Below are 23,315 nucleotides of genomic sequence, written 5' to 3'. Positions count from 1 at the left end.
CCAGATCAATGTGGAGATATATACAGGGAGTACCAGTACCATATCAATGTGCAGAGGTACGAGGTAGATATGTACATGAAGGCCGGGTAAAGTGATGCGGCATCAGGTTAGATAATAAGATAAGAGTAAATAAAGAACAGAGTAGCAGCAGCAAATTATGAGTATAAAAGTGTGTGTGTGTGTGTGTGTGTGTGTGCGTGTGTGAGTTTACATGTGTGTGTTATGTGTATGTATGTATGTTTGTGTTGTGCCGGTATACGTGTGTGTGTGCGTATGTAGTGAATATAACCACAGTAAAATGCACAGGGGGGATATTTTCATCATTGCAATTGGAATGGAATGTGGCCGTCCGTTGTGATTGTGCACAGGCGAACCTGGCTGCCCTTGTACCTAGTGCATGTCGTGAGGGAGGCCATGCAATGCCCATGGTGTGTGAAGACTTTGAATAGTGGAGAGAAGGGGCAGGTCCGGGGGACACTGTCTGCGCAGAAGGCATCGTGCTTGCTGAGCTGTGACCAATCCAATGGGCACTGGAGATCGCTGCACACCTTTTCAAATGGATTACGCCCTTTCTTTTCCACACAGTGAAATTGCCAAAAAGGTATTCTGTCATTGTTGTCCTGAATGGGAAACACAGCCATTATAGAAATATTCAAGTCAAGGATACTGACAATGAAATATAAATATGTGTGTTTTTGTCTGCTCTGAAAGCACTGGAAAGGTGTAGGACTCTGTTTAGAGGGGAATTTGTAGCCTCGTCAAAGGTCTGTTGTAGCCTCGTCAAATGTAGCTAGAGAAGTGTATCAGTGAATGATTGAGAATAATCAGTAAAGAGTGGCAATGGTATAATCCTCCACAGGAAAGACAAGCACCCCATCCCCTTCAACCCCCCTTTCTTTTTCAGTCTGAAGTGTCCCCATTGATTTATCAGTATTCTATTTTTAGGTGCATGAAACAGTATTTGATTCATTGGAATTAACAATGACTCATGTGTAGCTAGCATCAGAGATATCAGAAGCTATATTAAAACGTCTTACGGCTGCAATCCTGTTAACGGGATCGATATGACAACAGCCAGTGAAAGTTGCAGGGCGCCAAATTCAAACAACAGAAATCTCATAATTAAAATTCCTCAAGCATACAAGTATTTCACACCATTTTAAAGATACACTTCTTGTTAATCCCACCACAGTGTCCGATTTCAAAAAGGCTTTACAGCGAAAGCACCACAAATGATTATGTTAGGTCAGAGCCAAGTCACAGAAAAACACAGCCGTTTTTCCAGCCAAAGACAGGAGTCACAAAAAGCAGAAATAGAGATAAAATGAATCACTAACCTTTGATGATCTTCATCAGATGACACTCATAGGACTTCATGTTACACAATACATATACATATGTTTTGTTCCATAAAGTTCATATTTAAATCCAAAAACCTACATTGGCGACATGTTCAGAAATGCCTCCAAAATATCCGGAGAAATTGCAGAGAGCCACATCAAATAACAGAAATACTCACCATAAACTTTGATGAAAGATACATGTTTTACATAGAATTAAAGATAAACTTGTTCTTAATGCAACCGCTGTGTCAGATTTCAAAAAAGCTTTACGGAAGAAGCAAACCATGCAATAATTTGAGGTCGGCACTCAGAGCCCAATCAAGACAAAAATATATCCGCCATATTGTGCAGTCAACAGAATTCAGAAATAACATTATAAATATTCACTTACCTTTGATGATCTTCATCAGAATGCACCCCCAGGAATCCCAGTTCCACAATAAATGTTTGATTTGTTCGGTAATGTCCATCATTTATGTCCAAATAGCTATTTTTGTTAGCGCGTTTGGTAAACAAATCCAAAGTCACGAAGCGCGTTCACTAAAAGCAGACGAAATGTCAAAAAGTTCTGTAACAGTCAGTAGAAACATGTCAAACGATGTATTGGATCAATCTTTAGGATGTTTTTAGCATGAATCTTCAATAATGTTCCAACCGGAGAATTCCTTTGTCTTCAGAAGTGCATGGAACAGAGCTCGCTTTCACATGAACGCGCATGGTCAGCGCATGTTCAGGTCATGATAGACCTTACTCAATCCCCTCTCATTTGGCCCCACTTCACAGTAGAAGCATCAGACAAGGTTCTAAAGACTGTTGACATCTAGTGGAAGCCATAGGAAGTTACCCATATCCTAAATTACCCATATCCTACTGTGTATTCGATAGGCAATGAGTTGAAAACCTACAAACCTCAGATTTCCCACTTCTTGGTTGGAATTTATTCTCAGGTTTTTGCCTGCCATGTGAGTTCTGTTATACTCACAGACATCATTCAAACAGTTTTAGAAACTTTAGAGTGTTTTCTATCCAATCCAAATATCTAATAATAATAATATGCATATATTAGCAACTGGGACTGAGGAGCAGGCCGCTTACTCTGGGCACCTCTGGGCACCTTTTCATCCAAGCTACTCAATACTGCCCCTGCAGCCATAAGAAGTTCTGTTCTGAGAATCTGCCATATCAACTCCCCTATTATTTATAACACTGTATTTCTCTCACTGCATAAACACACTCACTTTTAACTGATGACATCGCTCATTAAAGTGGTAGCGACCCCTTTTAGTTAATGCTCAAGTCCCCTGCTCTGTCTCAGCCCACCCTCTTTAGAACCTGAGAAAACCAACAAACCCTCCACTGAATTGTTCTCCTTTCCCTATGTTCTAGAGCCACCCACTAGCAGAGAGTTGGTGGGTACAGCGGAGGAAGGGGGTATTGCCCACGCTATCCATGAGGGTTGGCAGCAGTCTGGGTAACGGGGTTGGCTTGTCATGCCTCTCTGCTGTCTCGGGTGTCATTTGATCACAGCGGGGGTACTGGGGGTGTGCCGTGATCGGCAGGGATTAGGCAGACCGACACAGCAGATCACGGCTGTATTGGTGTCAGCCATGGAGGTAATCCCTGTGTGCCTGCCTCAGGACACTGCTGTGGCTCTGCCTGACTCTCTCTCTTCATATGGAGCTGTTTGTCTGGGTTTTGTTTGGTTGTGTACCACCTCTGCTGGCCTCCACAAGGTGAGCCCCATGTTCACTACATGGACACTGAGAGCCTGTCACTACGTAACCATATTATCTAAACACCATGTTAACAGGATCAATTCAGTGCACTGTCCCTTCACCCAGTATTGTGTCATCACTGAAAGGAATTATGATTCAATTCATCTATGACTGAAACATGGTGGTGGCAGCATCGTGCCGTGGGGATGTTTTTCAGCAGCAAGGACTAGGAGAATAGTCAGGATCAAGGCAAGGATGAACAGAGCAAAGTACAGAGAGATCCTTAATGAAAACATGCTCCAGAGCACTCAGAAACTCAGACTGGGGCGAAGGTTCCCCAACAGGACAACGACCCTAAGCACACAGCCAAAACAACGCAGGAGTGGCTTCGGGACAAGTCTCTGAATGTCCTTGAGTGGCCCAGCCAGAGCCCGGAATTGAACCTGATCAAACATCTTTGGAGAGACCTGAAAATCGCTGTGCAGAAACACACTCCCCATCCAACCTGAGAGAGCTTGAGAGGATCTGCAGAATGGGAGAAACTCCCCAAATACAGGTGTGCCAAGCTTGTAGCGTCATACCCAAGAAGATTCGAGGCTGTAATCACTGCCAAAGGTGCTTCAACAAAGTACTGAGTAAGGATCTGAATACTTATGTATATGTAATATTTCAGTTTTAATACATTTGTAAAAAGATATTTGTTATTATGGGCTATTGTGTGGAGATTGATGAGGAAAAAAAACTAATTTAATACATTAAACAAAATGGGGAATATGTAAAGGAGTCTGAATACTTTCCGAAGGCACTGCAAATTGACTGATTTCCTTATATGAACTGTAACTCAGTAAAATCTTTGAAATTGTTGTATTTTGCGTTATATTTTTGTTCAGTGTAGATTCAGACATGTATACATCTTTGATGTACATATTGTTTATTTTGGTTTACAGCATGTAATTGATTCTCACTTAATCTGTCTTAATAGCATCAGTAATAATCTAAATGAATATTAAGATACTATTGATGCAATATATTGATTTGTTTAATAACGTATAGATGGTAGCAAGGCACTAGACATTTTCAGATACATATTTTCAATATTTACAACTTGTTGCAGAGAAACATACACTTCCGTTCAGAAGTGTAGGGTAATCAAATTGATCAGAAATACAGTGTAGAAATTGTTAATGTTGTAAATGACTATTGCAGCGGGAAACGGCATATTTTTATTCGAATATCTACATAGGCTTACAGAGACACATTATCAGCAACCATTATTCCTGTGTTCCAATGGGACGTTGTGTTAGCTAATCCAAGTTTATAATTTGGATAATTTGGGTCGGCAGATAGCCTAGTAGTTAGAGTTTTGGATTAGTAACTGAAAGGTTGCAAGATTGAATCCCTGAGCTGACAGGGTAAAAATATGTCATTCTGCCCCTGAACAAGGCAGTTTACCCACTGTTCCTAGGCCGTCATTGAAAATAGGAATTTGTTCTTAACTGACTTGCCTAGTTAAATAAAGGTATGAAAAATATGTAAAAGGCTAATTGATCATTAGAAAATCCTTTTGCAATTATGTTAGCACAGCTGAAAACTGTTGCCCTGATAAAGAAGCAATAAAACTGTCCTTCTTTAGACAAGTTGAGTATCGGGAGCATCAGCAGTTGTGGGTTTGATTACAGACTTAAAATGGCCAGAAACACATAATTTTCTACTGAAACTCGTCAGTTTATTCTTGTTCTGACAAATGAAGGCTATTCCAAGGGAAGAAATTGCCAAGAAACTGAAGATCTCATACAACGCTGCGTACTTCTATCTTCACAGAACAGCGCAAACTGGCGCTAACCAGAATAGAAAGAGGAGTGGGAGGCCCCGGTGCAAACTGAGCAAGAGGCCAAGTACATTAGAGTGTCTAGTTTGAGAAACAGATGCCTCACAAGTCCTCAACTGGCAGCTTTATTAAATAGTACCCGCAAAACACCAGTCTTAAAGTCAACAGTGAAGACGCAACTCCAGGAAGCTGGCCTTCTAGGCAGAGTTCCTCTGTCCAGTATCTGTGTTATTTTGCCCATCTTTTTTTTTACCCCCCTTTTCTCCCCAATTTCGTGGTATCCAACTGTTAGTAGTTACTCTCTTGTCTCATCGCTACAACTCCCGTACGGGCTCGGGAGAGGCGAAGGTCGAAAGCCATGCGTCCTCCAAAACACAACCCAACCCAACCGCACTGCTTCTTAACACAGCGCGCATCCAACCCAGAAGCCAGCTGCACCAATGTGTTGGAGGAAACACCGTGCACCTGGCAACCTGGTTATCATGCACTGCGCCCGGCCTGCCACAGGAGTCGCTGGTGCGCGATGAGACAAGGATATCCCTACCGGCCAAACCCTCCCTAGACAACGCAGGGCCAATTGTGCATCACCCCATGGACCTCCCGGTCGCAGCCGGCTGCGACAGAGCCTGGGCGCGAACCCAGCGTCTATGGTGGCACAGCTAGCACTTTGATGCAGTGCCCAAGACCACTGCACCACCCGTGCAGTGGCCTTTTTTGCCCATCTTAATCTTTTTTTTTATTGTCCAGTCTGAGATATGGCTTTTTCTTTGCAACTCTGCCTAGAAGGCCAGCATCCCGGAGTCGCTTCTTCACTGTTGACATTGAGACTGGTGTTTTGCGGGTACTATTTAATGAAGCTGCCAGTTGAGGACTGTCTCTCAAACTAGACACTCTAATGTACTTGTCCTCTTGCTCAGTTGTGCACCGGGGCCTCCCACTCCTCTTTCTATTCTGGTTAGGGCCAGTTTGCGCTGTTCTGTGAAGGGAGAAGTACACAGCGTTGTACGAGATCTTCAGTTTCTTGGCAATTTCTTGCATGGAATAGCCTTCATTTCTCAGAATAAGAATAGACTGACGAGTTTCAGAAAAAAGTATTTGTTTCTAGCCATTTTGAGCCTGTAATCGAACCCACAAATGCTGATGCTCCAGATTCTCAACTAGTCTAAAGAAGGACAGTTTTATATCTTCTTCAATCAGAACAACAGTTTTCAGCTGTGCTAACATAATTGCAAAAGGCTGTTCTAATGATCAATTTGACTTTTAAAATGATAAATTGGATTAGCTAACACAACGTGCCATTGGACACAGGAGTGATGGTTGCTGATAATGGGCCTCTGTACGCATATGTAGATATTCCATAAAAAATCAGCCGTTTCCAGATGCAATAGTCATTTACAACATTAACAATGTCTACACTGTATTTCTGATCAATTTGATGTTATTTTAATGGACAAAAAATGTGTTTTTCTTTAAAAAAACAAGAACATTTCTAAGTGACCCTAAACTTTTGAACGGTAGTGTATATCACCTCCTCCGCTAAAACGTTTTCTGCCAAAGAAAAAGGAAAAGGGAACATTTTCATCTATCACAATAGTGCAAGCCCAGACACAGTAAAGACAAACCAAGGAACATCCGGATGCTCAGGGGAGCATTAAAAGTTTTCTGTAGTCCTTGGCGAAGTAATGTGGGATGACAGTGAGGGAGGATGGAGGGAGGGAGGGGTTGCTTCCTGGTGACACCTGTTCACCCAGGCTGTGAGACAGAGCGGTGGCCTTCCGTCCAGGAGTGTGACTTCCTTCCCCTTGGCACACTGGGTAATAGAGATCAGTAATTGGAAGCTATAAATCCTGGCTGCGGACAAGGTAGGTCAGAACAGGCTGATTACTTAGGCATTACAGTAAATCTAAGTAAGCCTTGAATTGAAATATTTGGTGAGGTGGATTCTCATTATGGGGGTGAGTGCATGTATGTGTTTGTTTGGAGTGGTAGGGGCCAAGGTACTCCTCTCGTCCCCCTCTTATAATGACATTATGCAATGCTCCAATGCCCTCGACCACAAGTCTCGTAAACTTCGCAACAAATGTATTTTCCTCATCCCTGTAGTTTTATCTGATTTTTGGGGGGATTGTCAGAAAGCAGCCGAGGGCCCTCCTGGAGCTCTAAAATCTTTCCAAAGAACTGTTAAGTTAACTGTTAACTGTTAAGGATATCTCCGTATGTTGCACATTCACTGCAGGTCTAGTGCTAGAGCTCTGTAACGACTACTATTGCAACCTTCAACACAACAAAACTTCTCCCATCTGTTTATTATTTGTTTCATCTGTAGCTACACTATATACACCAACGTTGAACAGTTTGCGGTCACTTAGAAATGTCCTTGTTTTTGAAAGAAAAGCAAATGATTTGGTCCATTAAAATAACATCAAATTGATCAGAAATAAATTGTAGACATTGTTAATGTTGTAATTAACTATTGTAGCTGGAAACGACAGATTTTTTTATGGAATATCCATATACTGTAGGCGTACAGAGGCCCATTATCAGCAACCATCACTCCTGTGTTCCAATGGCACGTTGTGTTAGCTAATCCAACTTTATAATTTTAAAAAGCTAATTGATCATTGGAAAAGCCTTTTGCAATTATGTTAGCTCAACTGAAAACTGTTGTTCTGATTAAAGAAGCAATAAAACTGGCCTTCTTTAGACGAATTGAGTATCTGGAGCATCAGCATTTGTGGGTTTGATTACAGGCTCAAAATGGCCAGAAACAAATTATTTTCTTTTGAAACTCGTCAGTGTATTCTTGTTCTGAGAAATTAAGCCTATTCCAAGGAAAGAAATTGCTAAGAAACTGAAGATCTCGAACTACGCTGTGTACTTCTCTCTTCACAGAACAGCGCAAACTGGCTCTAACCAGAATAGAAAGAGGAGTGGGAAGCCCTGGTGCACAACTGAGCAAGAAGCCAAGTACATTTGAGTGTCTAGTTTGAGAAACAGACACCTCACAAGTCCTCAACTGGCAGCTTCATTAAATAGTACCTGCAAGACACCAGTCTCAATTTCAACAGTGAAGAGGCAACTCCGGGATGCTGGCCTTCTAGGCAGAGTTCCTCTGTCCACTGTCTGTGTTCTTTTGCCCATCTTTAACTTTTATTTTGATTTGCCAGCCTGAGATATGGCTTTATCTTTGCAACTCTGCCTACAAGGCCAGCAACCTGGAGTCGCCTCTTCACTGTTGACGTTGAGACTGGTGTTTTGTGGGTACTATTTAATTAAGCAGCCAGTTGAGGACTTGTGAGGCATCTGTTTCTCAAACTAGACACTCTAATGTACTTTTCCTCTTGCTCAGTTGTGCACCGGGGCCTTCCACTCATCTTTATATTCTGGTTAGAGCCAGTTTGCGCTGTTCTGTGAAGGGAGTCGTACACAACGTTGTGCCAGATCTTCAGTTTCTTGGCAATTTTGCACATGGAATAGCCTTCATTTCTCAGAACAAGAATAGACTGACGAGTTTCAGAAGAAAGTCTTTGTTTCTGTCCATTTTGAACCCACTAATGCTGATGCTCCAGATAATGTATATAAAAGTATGTGTACACGCCTTCCAATTAGTGGTTTTCAGACACACCCGTTGCTGACAAGTATATAAAATCAAGCACAGAGCCATGCAATCTCCGCAGACAAACATTGGCAGTAGAATGGCCTTACTGAAGAGCACAGTGACTTTCAACGTGGCACTGTCATAGGATGCAACTTTTCCAACAAGACAAGTTCATCAAATTTCTGCCCTGCTAGAGCTGTCCCGGTCAACTACAAGTGCTGTTATTGTGAAGTGGAAACGTCTAGGAGCAGCAACGGCTCAGACGAGAAGAGGTAGGCCACACAAGCTCACAGAATGGAAAACTACTGTGTTCCAAACTGCCTCTGGAAGCAACGTCAGCACAATTACGGTTCGTCGGGAGCTTCATGAAATGGGTTTCCATGGCCTAGCAGCCGCACTCAAGTCTAAAATCACCATGTACAATCATCTATCAGTCTGACGGTATAATCTGTGTTTGGCATAGTGCCAACTGTAAAGTTTGGAGAAGGAGCAATAATGGTCTGGGGCTATTTTTCTTCATTCGGGCTAGGCCCCTTAGTTCCAGTGAATGGACATCTTAATACTACAGCATACAATGACATTCTAGACAATTCTGTGCTTCCAACTTTGTGGCAACAGGTTTTGGAATACCTCCGTGCACAAAGCAAAGTTCATACAGAACTTGTCGAGATCGGTGTGGAAGAACTTGCCTGGCCTGCACAGAGCCCTGACCTCAACCCCATTGAACACCTTTGGGATGAATTGTAACCCCGACTGTGAGGCAGGCCTAATCTCCCGACATCAGTGCTCGACCTCACTAATGGTCTTTTGGCTGAATGGAAGCACATCCCCGCAGCAATGTTCCAACGTCTAGTGGAAAGAGTGGAGGCTGTTATAGCAGCAAAGGGGGGGACCAACTCCATATTAATTCCCATGATTTTGGAATGAAATGTTTGACGAGCAGGTGTCTACATCGTTATGGTCATGTAATGTATGTTAAGTGAGGATGTATCTCTCATTGAACAAGCTTTCAAAGTGATGACCTTTTATTGAAAGTGAATTAAACGTTTAGTTGGTAAAAATTCAACTTTCTGCCATGTTTCATTGGTGGGGTCTTTGAGTTTAATCCACTTCCAGCTCATAAGTGACTAGAGGGGACTATGGAAGGTGAATTAGGGAGCAGAGCCTGCAGTATTCTCAGCATTCTCTCCAGTTCAGAGTGTGACTTAGTGGATTAGAGAAACAGCCTCCTCTCTCAGCCTCCTGCGGCATGCTGTATGTGGCCTTTATTTTTCATGATACAACTGCATTGGAAGTGTATCGACTCGTCCATATTGGGAGTCCTTACACCTAAAGGTTTTAGTTCTTAGTAACGCTATATAACCTAGCATGCTTGGTCCTTTGATTTAAAGTCATCTATTTTTGTTTAAATGTTCACAAAAATCAGTAACTAGTATGCGTAATAGCTTTGCTGAATTACGAATAGCATTATCGGGCTCCCGAGTGGTGCAGCGGTCTAAGGTACTGCATCTCAGCGCTAGAGGCATCACTACAGACCCTGGTTCGATTCCAGGCTGTATCACAACTGGCCGATATTGGGGGTCCCATAGGTAGGTGGACAATTGGCCCAGCATCGTCCGGGTTAGGGTTAGGCCGTGGTAGACTGTAATTGTAAATAAGAATTTGTTCTTAACTGACTTGCCTAGTAAAAAAATAAGAAAATTATAAGCAAATTCATCAAATGAATACACCAAACATTTGGTCCTCTATAAATAATATATGTACTGTATATAGGATACATGACAAATGGATGGTGTGGTGTCGGTGCAAAGCCCTGCAGTGTGAAGTGTTGCCACTCAGAGAAACACTCCGGCTAGCGTCATCCCTCTTCTCCTGAAACAGCATGCTACTCCACTTAGCAGCCTCCATTTGGGGTGGCAGAACAAACACTGTTTTAGCACTTTTATCTTAATGCACTGCACAACTCTGGAGCACTGAAGGCATGATTATTGTACAGAGACAAGAACGGCGTGCATTTAAAGCAAGGACTTATTTAAATAGAGACTTACTGCCAACCATGTGACACTCCTGCTTTTTCTTTTCCCCAGCCTCCTAGAGGGAGAATTAGTTTGTCTGTCTGTGCATTTCCTTAGCTTGTTTTCAATGGACTTATTCCGAAAGTCCCTTTTCTGTCACACTGATTCCGTGGATACTTATCCTGAGTAGAATTGCAATGTTCTGCTGAATGTATTCATTGTAGAGTAGGGACTGTATCTTCCATCTTATAGACTATCTTTTCATCCCTTCTGTCGGCTAGTTTGGCTCGGCACACAATTTCAAGGGGAGACATTTTAGGTGAAAATATGACACTGGGGTTTGATAGTGTGCATTTTGTTGAAATTGAAGAGGAGTGGCATATGGCCAGCATTGGCTCATGTCTCTCAGCAGCAGGTATGTAGGTGAGCCCCGGCAGACCACCGTTAAAGCCGATCTGGTGCCACGCCCGCCTAATGCGGTCTTTAGCATCTCTGATAAAATGCTCATCTCCACCTGCTCCATGCATGCTGCTGGAAACCACAGCAACCCAGGCATGTTCCCACAGCTCCAGAGGCCATTGATTTAATGGTGGCACGGTGTCAATGGTGACCTCATCCACTGATGTCTGCACAGCTAATGCCCCAACATGTGACGTTGACACTCTACAAGACAATACAGTGAGGGTGAGATGGATCGGCAGAGAGAGTGTCATATGTCTCTCTGTGGATGGTGGAGAATGATGGACACTCGACGTGAGGGCAGTGATGTCAGCAGAACAATTCTGAAATGTGTTGTGTTTTCCAAAATACTGTGTCTGTGAAGTCTGTGTAGTCAGACAGAAATAGCTATAACAATCAGTCTTACCATGACATTCTAAATCATTTATATTTCGAAAAAACCTTTCAGACTATGCCATGGTTTGATATTCAGACTATGAAAGATTCATTATCTATCAAATCAATCACCCACTATTAATGTTAATGTCTTCAAGTGTTAGCAAAGTAACCGACCACAAACCACCCCAAAGGAGCTCAGAGTCTGCAGCTCATCAGCCCTCAATTTGGTGAGGAATGAGGGGCAAGAGAGGGAGAGAAAGACAGAGCGGGAGAAAAATGGAGGGAGAGAGAGAGGGGGAGAGCCACTGCCGCCCACCGCTGCCTGGCCCTGACACCTTGTGAAGAGCGCTCATTCATCACACGGCGTAGGGCTTGAGCCTCCGTAAATCACTGTGGATAAAGGACGCGCCGTAAAGAATGGAATTGTGAAGGTAAGGGTTTTAAATCCCCCTAGATGATCCGAGATAAACACAGAGAGACTTTTGACAGTCCCTCGTTACCGCCGCCAGCGAGAGGAGCTGTCACCGCTCCCCCCTCGCCTTTCATCTTGCGGTAACAGTCTGGCTGCTAATATCCTCAATTATCTCTGCAATATGTTGCTGGGAAAAAGGGAAAGTTCCGAAGGAAGCGTTCACACAATTTAAAAGTTTTAATTTGACAGCTTGTGGTGTAATGATGGGTTCTGATGAGGGTAGGGGGCCCCAGCCTACACCCAGCCAGTGACAAATGATTGGGCTGTACCGGGGATGGTTAGTGGGTGTCAAGAGATGCTGGATCAGATGTCAAGAAGCCAAATACATGTTTCGCAGGATGATTTAAAAATCCTATTTACTCTCGGTGGAGAATGTGGGCAAGGTTTAATTATGGCAGGGCCATGACATTTCAACTGATGACAGTGGTGGTGGTAGACATGTCTGGGTATCTGTTTCTTCTCCTGCTCTAAGAGCCTGTTAACAAGTTGTTTTGGAAAAGGAACATTAAATGTGTCTTTGTATCGAGTCAATCATAGACGTACTGAAGATGACAATAGTGACAATTTCACATGGGTTTTTCTAAATGTAATGGCCTTAGTTTGTTTTCAGTGGAGTACTTGTATTATATTTCATCTAACATACACAACTTTGGGGCAAAGCAGACAGACACAGTTGAAGTCGGAAGTTTACATACAGTACACCTTAGCCAAATACATTAAAACTCTGTTTTTCACAATTCCTGACATTTAATCCAAGTAAAAATTCCCTGTCTCAGTTAGGCTCACCAGTTTATTTTAAGAATGTGACATGTCAGAATAATAGTAGAGAATGATTTAGTTCAGCTTTTATTTATTTCATCACATTCCCAGTGGGTCAGAAGTTTACATACACTCAATTAGTATTTGGTAGCATTGCCTTTAAATTGTTTAACTTGGGTCAAACGTTCCGGGTAGCCTTCCACAAGCCCCCCACAATAAGTTGGGTGAATTTTGGCCCATTCCACCTGACAGAGCTGGTGTAACTGAGTCAGGTTTGTAAGGTCTCCTTGCTCGCACACACCTTTTTAGTTCTGCCCACAAATTTTCTATAGGATTGAATTCAGGGATTTATAGGATAGAGGTCAGCCTTTCAGGTTATGTCAATATAGGAGTCATTTTACTGTGGATATAGATACTTTTGTACCTGTTTCCTACAGCATCTTCACATGGTTCTTTGCTGTTGTTCTGGGATTGATTTGCACTTTTCGCACCAAAGTACGTTCATCTCTAGGAGACAGAATGCGTCTCCTTCCTGAGCGGTATGACGGCTGCGTGGTCCCATGGTGTTTATACTTGCGTACTATTGTTTGTACAGATGAACGTGGTACCTTCAGGCGTTTGGAAATTGCTCCCAAGGATGAACCAGACTTGTGGAGGTCTACGATTTTGTTTCTGGGGTCTTGGCTGATTTATTTAGATTTTCCCATGATGTCAAGCAAATACATCCACATTTGCACCTCCAATTGACTCAAATGATGTCAATTAGCTTATCAGAAGCTTGTAAAGCCATGACACCATTTTCGGGAATCCAAGCTGTTTGAAGGCACAGTCAACTTAGTGTATGTACATTTCTGACCCACTGGAATTGTGGTACAGTGAATTATAAGTGAAATAATGTGTCTGTAAACAATTGTTGGGAAAATTACTTGTGTCATGCACAAAGTAGATGTCCTAACCGACTTGCCAAAGTTATAGTTTCTTAACAAGAAATTTGTGGAGTGGTTGAAAAACTAGTTTTAATGACTCCTACCTAAGTGTATGTAATCTTCCGACTTCAACTGAATACTCACAATGTATTGTATTGACCTGACAACTTATTGAATCTGAAATGCCATAATATTTAGCCACTCGTTGATATTGATATTCTTTGGAACCTGTATAACTAAACGGAGAGGAGTGAATTTGCATAGATAGGGCGCCCATCCGTCCGTCCGTCTGACTGATAATGACGGCGGAGTCACAGTGCATGATGGAGACACAGAGGGCATGCGACTGTCACATGAAGGTTGACTGGCTCATTAAAGGAAAGATCCCCCCATGGCACCTAGTCAGGTAATTGTCTTTTTTTTCCCCTTCCATTTTTTCAATGCTGATATATATACATAGCTTCAGCTGGGGAGGATAAATCAATCATTTCAAGTGTCTTGGGTAATAAGTGAAAGTTATAAATCATGGGATTTGCTCTCAGGTTTATGAAATATTGGCTGTCGAGGTGGGATACATTATCCCCAGTCAGTTAGTCAGTCAGTGTTCCTGGACCGAGGCAGTCAGTCAGTCAGTGTTCCTGGACCGAGGCAGTCAGTCAGTCAGTGTTCCTGGACCGAGGCAGGCAGACAGTCAGTCAGTGTTCCTGGACCGAGGCAATCAAATCAAATTTTATTAGCCACATGCGCAGAATACAGCAGGTGTAGTAGACCTTACAGTGAAACGTTTACTAACAGGATCTAACCACCAATACAGTTTTAAAAAATACGGATAAGAATAAGAAATAAAAGTAGTTAAAGAGCAGCAGTAAAATAACAAGAGCGAGACTATATACAGGAGTCTTATGGCTTGAGGGTAGAAGTCAGTCAGTGTTCCTGGACCGAGGTAGTCAGTCAGTCAGTGCTCCTGGACCGAGGCAGTCAGTCAGTCAGTGTTCCTGGCCCGAGGCAGGCAGACAGTCAATGTTCCTGGACCGAGGCAGGCAGTCAGTCAGTGCTCCTGGACCGAGGCAGGCAGTCAGTCAGTGCTCCTGGACCGAGGCAGTCAGTCAGTCAGTGCTCCTGGACCGAGGCAGGCAGACAGTCAATGTTCCTGGATCGAGGCAGGCAGTCAGTCAGTACTCCTGGACCGAGGCAGTCAGTCAGTCAGTGTTCCTGGACCGAGGCAGTCAGTCAGTGCTCCTGGACCGAGGCAGTCAGACAGTCAGTCAGTGCTCCTGGACCGAGGCAGTCAGTCAGTCAGTGTTCCTGGACTGATGCAGTCAGTCAGTGCTCCTGGACCGAGGCAGGCAGACAGTCAGTCAGTGCTCCTGGACCGAGGCAGTCAGTCAGTCAGTGTTCCTGGACTGATGCAGTCAGTCAGTCAGTCAGTGTTCCTGGACCGAGGTAGGCAGACAGTCAGTCAGAGGTGCAGGTGTCAAAGCACGTAGGCACATATGCAATCTTTGGCTAATAAGAGGATCCATCTATAGAAGAAACGTTCACTCCATCTAGGGCTCTGTATGACGCACAATTAGTCCCCACAATACAGATCTAGGATCTTAATTTGAGCCAGTTTGCTACAGCAAGAAAATAATCCTGCAGCAACTGGACATTTTAATTATTATGTTGATTGTAATTATTTGAGATTTGTGTAGGGTTTCATACATTTTTGGTATGGGAAAATTTAGCCTGGAAATTCAAAGTGGAAATCACAAACTTCAGAAGCCTTTTTTAACCTCAAATACACTACATTTCCTTTATTCCAGGAAACATCTCCTGCAGCAGTGTGATCAAATTAAGATCTTACATATGTATTAACATAGGGATCAGACCAGAATTTTCATAGGGAGTATAACTCCATGTTCAAGTTTGTTCACATCAAAGTACCAGTGTCAATCTTCCTACTGCTAGTGTAATTGCCTCCGATTGTTGACTATTTCATGTGACTAGAATCAGTCCTAAGGCTGAACTTGATCGCTACAATGGTACACACATTTTATAACTCACATTAATAGGGATCCCTTGATAGATAAAATAAGCAAATAGCTGGTTTGGTGATGTAGTGAAACCAGGATAACAAATGGGCCCTTTCTGATAACAACCCCCCTGTGAGACACCCTGGCATGAGAGACAGACAGAGAGATCGGTTGAGGAGAGAGGCAGAGCTGAAACAGCCCACTCTGCTCCCAGTGGAAAGCTCCATGCCCCACACAAGGATGGATTGGGGAGATTTGTAATAGTCCTGCTGCTTTTGACAAAGTGACCCAGTGAGACCTTCATCCTCTTTGCCTCAATGTAAAGGGCATCGGCAGTCGAGCTGTAGCTGAGATAAGTGGGGATCTGTCGTTTTGGGCTGCTCTGTTATAAATGGCTGCCACCTCAATCACACGAGACAAGAGCGCTATCTCCCCTGACAACCTCTTTCTGACTTGACATGCAAAAATCTAATTGATACAAGGAGAGGGGAGGAGAAGGGGAGAGAGATTGAGGAGATATGGCTTTGGGGGGAAAAAAATCTTAACATCAAAGTTAAAAAGCTGTCTGTGGCAGGAAGAGACACTTTTCTATCTGCACAGGGACCACAGATGGAACATGTAGGCTGTTGTACCACCCACTGTACAAATTCCATGACAATACCTGCATGCTGACAGTACCATAGCCTTTGGATATCATTTACAGGGTCATAAATTCATGCGTTTTGAATACCATAAGCCATTATAAGAGTTGCTGTTTTTCACCACTTAGTGACCTGCGTGTGCTGTGGGTACGGCAGAAGAGGCTTATATTCTAGGATGAGGGTGAAGAGATTATACAACCTTGACTGTGTGTTTTATGTGGGTGTTGCTATGGACAAGCGCAGTACTTTGTTGATCAGAGTGTGTCTGAAATAGCAGAGTTGGTTGACAGAGGAGGATGGCTGAGGAGATAGAGGAGTGTGGGTTGAAAATATCCATCTATCTGTTCTTTCATCTCTCTCTGTGGCTTTCACTTAATAATGTACTTATTGGGACTTTTCTACTGCCTAAATATTAACTTTTTTCTTATCGAGTCCAATCTTGCCGAGTTAGATGAGCAAGTTGGTCATACAATGTGTTTTCGACCACTTTTGAGTTGAAGTAGCTTTCTTTGTGCCATTTTGGAAATTGGAAATACTGTTTAACGTCTCTTATTAAACAAACATACAAAATGAAAGCATTCCCTCTTGAACATACCAAGTGATTAAACTTAATCTCTTTGAAATCTACACAGCTTAATCTTGTACAAAGATACACTGACTGCTGGTAAAGACCTAGAAGAACCAAAGTGTGAAGAAAGCGATCAGCAGAATAAAAGTGAGTGAGAGAAACTGAGAGAAAAAATGAGTACATGTGGTGAAGGGCGTATGATAGAGGTCAAACCCAGCCCCATGTGCACCTGGTCCCCGTAGCGAGGCCATTTGCTGTCACCTCCACTGCTGCTCTACACCACCAAGACACCCCTCTCTGCATTCAATCCATTCAGGAAATGCTGTGCCCATCCCACCAACATCCTGATGTTTGATTCATTCTCCAACACCCGGAGGACAATCATAACAAAAACAGGAAAAAGGGAGGAGAGAAAAAGACAGAGAAAAAAAGAAATTAGAAAAAGACTGAAACGTCAGATTTGTAATTCCCATTTGTGGACGTGAATGGAATGGAACGGAATGGAACCCAACACAGAACAAAAGAGAATACTTTGTTTGATGGGGACAAAGGACAAAGAGGAGAAAACAAACAAATCAAGAACTCTTCCACCCCACCGCCACCCCTCCTCTCCTTTGCCTCTTTTGTTTGACTCAAGGTTTGTGGAGTGGATGGGGCCTGGAGATGCCTGCGGGGGGTGGGGGGTTGCTTCGCTCGGCACCTCTCAACGTGCTCTCTCTTAATCAGAGGTTGATTAAGCACACTTTGAGAAGCATGGATTATGGGGCTCCCCTCGGACCAAGCTAAATTGGTCGGAAGGGAAGGAAGGCAGAGCGTGTATCACAGCCAGGGGAACTTTTGATGTGTCAGTCAGTGCGTCTGGCATGGTTTGCTTTTATTGACCTCCCCAGCCTTGATTTGTGACAGATCCCCCGGTGCTGGGATGAGAAAGGAAGGGAGGGTGGGGTGGGGAAGGTTAAAAAAGATTGAGCTGCTGTGCAAGAAAAGAATCCCCCAAATTCTGCTGACCCAATGGAATGGTCCCAAACGTAGCACGGCGTGCACTGCATAAAAACCATTAACAAAGCATCAGCAGCCGAGCAAAACGATTGGCTTGATTGATACTAAAGACATTTCTCACCGAGCCCCTACGTTTTGAATCAGAGAACACAATGTAAACAGCAGGTTTCACTCACAGATATTGTCTCTCATCTACCGTTAATGTGTTGAAGAAAGTGCCTTTGCATAGGTTTCAACATCCGTACCCATTTCTAGACAGCGTGTGTCGTTTATGGATTCATGGATACTAATAGTATGATGCTTTCTTCCCGTGTGCTGTGCTCTGACTGGTTTGTAACCCCTTCAGAAAGGGTAGGCATTATTCATGTTGTGCTGGTAGCAGCACTGTTAATGTAATGAGTCAGGTTGTTAATGTGATCTCGCCTCAGACACAAAGGGTCAACCTGAGACCCTGGCTGGCGCAGACAGAGGCCTCTGCGCCCTACATAACAACGATGGGACGTGTCATAGCTGATTTATATTGCCCTTGAACCTGCCAATAATAAGACCTTGTGGGCTTGCCTTTAAAAGAAGCCTGCGAAAGAGAGCACTGGCAGCCAGGGAGATAACATGAACGCTGTGTTCCCACCTATTGAAAGCCCGGCGAGGTACAGCTGAAGGCTTTTAAAGGCACCCATGTAATCTAAACGTGTCATTTCTCTCACACAGCACAGCACAGCGCTGGGATGCATTGATATCAGATAGCCCTGAGATGAATCTGACTTGACCTGTGAACATCAGAGTCGATGGCTTCTGCATCGCTACACAGGCATGAGAGGAATCAGCAATGGGGTTCTAGGAGATAGGCATCGACACAAATTCAACTAGGCACAACACACCATTTTCGATAGCATATTGTAGGTACAGAACATATAGATTTAATAATAACGAGATACGCATTAATGTCATTTCAAACTGTCAAGTCTCTCCAGACAGGATGTCAACCAGTCTGCTTATCATTTTGCCGCCATTTTATTTACATCACAGAATATAGCTGCACAAACACCCTATCCATCCCTGAACACAACGCCATGGTAACTGGAGGAGGGAGATGCACTGTGTGTTTTTGAAGCAGCCTTATTAACTCAACCCACTTGCCCATGTAATTAAAGTTTGCTTACAGTGCAGCTAATATTCACGATGTAACCTGCGAAGGCACACAGTAATTATGTGGGGTGTGACTGACAGAGATCAGGCAAAACAAACAAAGCGGGCCAGCCATCAGTCAAGTCAGTGTTGGGCCAGGTTACTAAGGATGCTCCTGCAGCTCCGTTAGATGATGTCTGGGACTCATTCCTAGCTAATCCAATTACAGTTTGATTTTAAGGAGCTTTTTTACAACGTCACTGTCACAGACCATTTAAAATAGTCCCACTCCGGTCCTTTCTGAAGCTATCCTAAGTGGACAGTCACTGTCACAGACCATTTAAAATAGTCCCACTCCGGTCCTTTCTGAAGCTATCCTAAGTGGACAGTCACTGTCACAGACCATTTAAAATAGTCCCACTCCGGTCCTTTATGAAGCTATCCTAAGTGGACAGTCACTGTCACAGACCATTTAAAATAGTCCCACTCCGGTCCTTTATGAAGCTATCCTAAGTGGACAGTCACTGTCACAGACCATTTAAAATAGTCCCACTCCGGTCCTTTCTGAAGCTATCCTAAGTGGACAGTCACTGTCACAGACCATTTAAAATAGTCCCACTCCGGTCCTTTATGAAGCTATCCTAAGTGGACAGTCACTGTCACAGACCATTTAAAATAGTCCCACTCCGGTCCTTTATGAAGCTATCCTAAGTGGACAGTCACTGTCACAGACCATTTAAAATAGTCCCACTCCGGTCCTTTATGAAGCTATCCTAAGTGGACAGTCACTGTCACAGACCATTTAAAATAGTCCCACTCCGGTCCTTTATGAAGCTATCCTAAGTGGACAGTATTAACAAGGTAAAGAAAGTCCTTCACGAGAACTCAACGAAACCTTGAGAGGAACGAGACTCATTGACATGGGCAAATACCAAATTAGAGGACATTTGACTTGTCTGGCCAGTGCAAATTGTGACTATATTAGAGTTGGATGGGTACAGTCCAGCTCTCTCTGTCCCGGGGTCTGGGAGGCAGACAGGACAAATCTGGGTTTATTGGGAGAATCCCACATGTAGTGGAGTGGACCTGTGATCGATTGGGATCTGAAGTGGCTTAGCTGTGCCTCTGCGTGTCAATAGCGTCACCTTCTCCCTCACCTCTCTGATAAACCGTAGGCTCCTGCTCCACATATACCCCAGGCTGTGGACACACAAATGTTCTGTATGCTGAGCCATCCCTGAGTCATCCCAGTCTCTAAATGCACCAAATGCAGGAGCCCAGACTCTGAGGGGTTAAGTGTTGAATTGAGGAGACATTAGAATGCACTTCACAGCACCCTGGCACGGTAGATTGAAACAAGGATTTAATTGGCTCCATATCAGGGTTAGATAGTGCCGTTGTTGACTTTTGATAGAAAAACAAGGTGACTGATATTACGGAGATAAGCAAAAATCCCAACTCAATCACATCAATACGAGTCTAAGGCGTGTACAGGTGGCTCACCTTGCAACCAATGACAGTGGCGCTCGCTGAAAATATAGGCATCGGAGGTTGTGTCTTGTGTCTGCATTGTCACACGTCTATTGCTGTGTGTGTGCATGTCAATTTCTCTGACAATCATCACAGTGTAGTTGTTTCAACACGATCTTGGCAGAGAGGTCATGGGATTTAAAGGCATTTCAGTTGCTCTAGTTCCTGCTTCCTCACAGAGCATTACAGGAAGCCCCATCAAAAGGGTCACCTTTGAGCAGTGCTTTATGGGTTTGTTTCATAGGCGACTGTATTACTTCACCCATACACTATAACTGTGAAAGCTGTTAGGATGTAATTCCACACACATGTATCTATGAAATTGTACTCGTTGAGGTATTAATTTAAAAAAAAATGTTTTAATCTATTTTGTTTAAGAGGACCCATTTCTAAGGGATTTGACCTAACAATGGAAGGCCTAAACACTTAGTGGCAGCAGGACATGTGCATTACAGGTGAAGCCCTTTCTTTGTGTGGCGAAACCTCAGACTGGGTGAACACACTGGTGTTGACACTGTCTCTCTTTGTCTAAGCCCATTATCTCATGCCCCGCAGTTTGCTTCATTCATTCCAAAATGCCACTCTTCGCATATGAGAGCATATCAGTCTCCATGGAAACTCATTTTACCAATACTTTGTCGGCACCAAATGACCCTGCTCTCATACTTACCATCACAGCTCTTTGCATGGAGGTGGCCTGTTTTCATTTGGAGATGAAACATTTTAAGGCAAATGTAGCCCCCGCTGGCTTGCTAGCTGTGATACTGAATTCAGAGGTGGAGCATGTAGAAAGGCCAATGTGATGTATTCATAACCATTTCCAGAGGTTTTCAGAAAGAATGCTCACTGAACTGTTTCTATTGAGGACATTTTGTTGGTCACATACCTTCCATTCAATCTGTCAGATGGCTTGATTTACAAATCATCTTCTGTTAAAGTGTTGTGGACATGTGGAATCTCACTGTACTCTAATCACATATCTAACTTTAATATTATACCCATAAACACCTCAGCAAGTTACCTCACTGATTTGTTTAACTGATGAAAATGCTTAACATACTCAGTGCACATTGCCAAATGTTCAATGTTTTTCATAAGTGAGTTTTTTACGTTTTAATGACTGACAACCACAGATGGCAGTAGCACAGTGCACTGACATAACATGTACATCTGTATGCTCTATTTTTACGCTACTATCCTTAGCTATTTCTGTAGTTAAGTATTGACCAGGATCAGTTTCAGGAAGTATTGGCTGTGGATCAATGAGGCCACAGGATTCTCTTTGGAATATTTACACTTGTGTCTTTCTCTGTAAGGCCCACAGATAATTGGTTGAAGGGAGAGTCCAGGAAGGTCAGCCAAGAAAGCAGCCGTAGGTGCCAGCGTGAAATCTACAGGAACTACAATTACTTCAACAGTGAGCCGCTGGAACAAGGTGAATGACAGGTAGGAAATAATTCATATGAATTACCTGCTGTATTATGAATAACCACCTGCTGAGAGGACATCACACGGTCAGTTATAAGCCAAATTGGTTTTCAATAGTCCTTTTTTTGTCATTTGTTGGCAATTACCCGAGTTCTCGTGATAATATAGTCACAAATGAACCTCCGAGAACATTTCTTCCTTATGGCTTTTTGGGAGGGACAAGGTTGAAGTTGGCATGCAAGTGATCACACAATTATAGTTTGGTTACTACTCTGTCCTCTGCTATTTTTTAAACTTATTCTATTGAAGCTGATGCTTACCTTTTTCCAAGCCAGCCTTCTCCTATTAATAATTCATTATAAATTAACAAAAAAAACATGCAGTATATAGCTTACATTTTACACTTGACTGTGGCACACACTACTACTGTCAGTTATTCTATAAGAAATCCTCCCATCCCAGAGATCACTTATCCCATTCTGTTTTTTGGGGCGGTAAATATCTGACCTTGCAGTGCAGAGACATAAAGTCTGTCACTCAAACAATTATGACTTCTTTGTTTCCCTCTGGATATCATTCTCGAGAGGAGACTCAAGCAGTCTGAGTACTTAAACCTGGTGATTCAGTGCTCCTAGTGGAAGGGTTGTCTCTCCCCATCTCCAAATCCTAGACTGGTTGCCTCAGGATACAGAGGATGGGAAGAAAAAGCCTAATTGGTGCTGAATGAAGTGTGGACCATTAATGGATGGCAATAATAGTTGAGATTTTACGACTCCCTCCACATTAGGCCTTTAAGAGAGTTTCACCTGTAGAAAAGGACACCTCGTACTTTCTGCTATCTCTTCCTGTCAAGGTGTTACAGTGTATGATAGGACAAGAGGGAGGAAACCTCCGATAAGGCCATGACAAACAGCAACACCTGATGTAAAGCTGTGTTGTATGTATTACCCAGATAGTTGGAAGCTGAACAGTATCATTCATGAAGGGCAACCTATTCCAAGCCGTTTATAATTCCTTTGTGGTTGCTATGACTGCCAGTGGTGAACAGCAGGGGGTGGAACATGGAATGGCTAACTGGTGTAATGTAGTCACAAATGTGGTCTCACGTCCCCTTGCACTGTGTTGACCACAACATTCGTTGCTATCAGACCTTTTCTACTGGAAAATGATGAAGGCTCCACACTGTTTGCATTTCAGTTGATGAGGAAATGTCAGAGCATTTCAAAGATGGCTTCTGTTTACCCATGTCTAATAACCCTCAGCATAGGAAAGCCTTTGAAACACTTACCATGTCCAGAGACATTGCATGATCGTGTTGGAATCTAGAAGAGAAAAGGAGGATTTAAGAAAATAGAATACTTTGATGAATGTGTTCTGTGTTATAAAACCATTTGGGAAACATCTTTGGTGCAACACTAGATGACATAAAAGGGTCTCAGAGCTACAGTAAAAGGTCGATAGTAGCTAGAAACTAAATGGTGAAAAATCTCTTAACAGTAGGGAAACAACGCAACAC

General features: G+C 43.1%; 1 protein-coding gene across 1 annotated transcript in view; it reads left to right on the top strand.

Annotated features, from left to right (window-relative positions):
* LOC139364955 (RNA binding protein fox-1 homolog 3-like) overlaps nucleotides 1-23,315 on the top strand; it is a 409,389-nt gene that overhangs the window by 17,091 nt on the left and 368,983 nt on the right. The window contains exon 2 of the mRNA XM_071102230.1: nucleotides 21,688-21,817. The gene's annotated coding sequence lies outside the window, so the exon portion shown is untranslated. The remainder of the gene's footprint in view (nucleotides 1-21,687; nucleotides 21,818-23,315) is intronic.

This window comes from Oncorhynchus clarkii, chromosome 13 (genome assembly GCF_045791955.1).
Source record: "Oncorhynchus clarkii lewisi isolate Uvic-CL-2024 chromosome 13, UVic_Ocla_1.0, whole genome shotgun sequence".
NCBI classification, from domain to species: Eukaryota; Metazoa; Chordata; class Actinopteri; order Salmoniformes; family Salmonidae; genus Oncorhynchus; species Oncorhynchus clarkii.
This window is presented reverse-complemented; position numbering and strand designations above follow the sequence as displayed.